Source organism: Amblyraja radiata, chromosome 4, assembly GCF_010909765.2.
Source record: "Amblyraja radiata isolate CabotCenter1 chromosome 4, sAmbRad1.1.pri, whole genome shotgun sequence".
Taxonomy (NCBI): Eukaryota; Metazoa; Chordata; class Chondrichthyes; order Rajiformes; family Rajidae; genus Amblyraja; species Amblyraja radiata.
In genome coordinates, this window is record NC_045959.1 from 6,045,758 (window position 1) to 6,047,037 (window position 1,280).

At 39.5% G+C, this 1,280-nt stretch overlaps 1 non-coding gene across 1 annotated transcript; it reads left to right on the forward strand.

Moving 5' to 3' along the window:
• The first annotated feature begins 513 nt into the window (after nucleotides 1–513).
• LOC116972643 lies at nucleotides 514–705 on the forward strand. Its single transcript, XR_004411842.1, has one exon. It is a non-coding gene; the product is annotated as a U2 spliceosomal RNA (small nuclear RNA).
• The last annotated feature ends 575 nt before the right edge of the window (nucleotides 706–1,280 follow it).

The window sequence follows — 1,280 nt, forward strand, 5'->3', positions numbered from 1 at the left end:
AACAATGAAGACAGATAAGTATGGTTCCTACCATCACATAAAGGTTAAGGGTTGTACTAACAAGGGGTGGATGAATCACGCCTGGTTAGGAAACTATCACTCTTGGTAGTTATATACCAAAAAATAAATACAAGGGGAATAGAATTAATATCTTGCCACCAATTCAGCAAGCACCCCAAGTGGTCTACCCTCCCACGATGGTGAATGTCGCACCATCGTTGATAAACCACTTGAGTATTTCACCAGGTATACCCATTCATGGGATTTGTAACTACTACCATGGATCCAAGGATACTTTATGGTAGACATCGACCTTGAAGATGCACACTATTCAGTACCTTCTCATATAAGTTTCGGATATACCGCAATTACCTGGATGGAGTAACCATGATGAGCGTTGCGGCATTTAAGTCAAAGTTATCCAGAATCAACTAGCCCTGACACTTAGAAACATTCCGTCATGGCATGTCTATATATTAACGACAAACTATCCTTGGATACAGCTTTAGCTGCATCGCTTCTCGGCCTTTTGGCTAAGATCAAGTGTAGTATCTGTTCTTATCAGTTTAATAATCTGATACGTCCCTTATCTAGGGACCATATATTAAATTGAATTTTGGAACAGGGAGATGGAATAGGGGCTTGCTCCGTCCACTCCACGCATCGACCCAGTATTGCAGTGCCTCTGGGAACGGTGCACAAAATATATATCCAGATATTTACGTTGACCATCCACAACGTTGTTATCTGGTATTCATTAAGACTATCAGTCATGGTGCATTAACCACCAATCAACTACGTGGCAAAGTAATTGGGATATAGCAGCATTACCAGCTACTGAACTTTGTACCTTTCCTATGAGCTGAGATACTAGTGTTCAAAACTATCTCCATACCTGTAATATGGGGGCAAATGGATTAATCTGTAGTGTTATCATGGAATTTATCGGCAGGAAGGATTATGGTTGTACACTTCCACCTGTTTTGAGTAACATCTTATGTGTCCTGATGTGTTACTGAGCTTGTAATACTTAATGCCAATATGAATTGACTTAAACATGTTATATATTAACTTACTTAATTCTAGTGAAGCATTTGCTCAGTAATCCACCAAATTTGCATGTTCGTTTATAAGATAACAACATCAGTGGTGGCATATACCAAACCACTTGGGCGGAGAACATCGATATTAGGGGACAATTTATTAACAATTGGAAACCGTATGTCGTCAAACATGTTTGACCATCAGTAACTCACCTATCAGGTGAGCTAAATACTGTA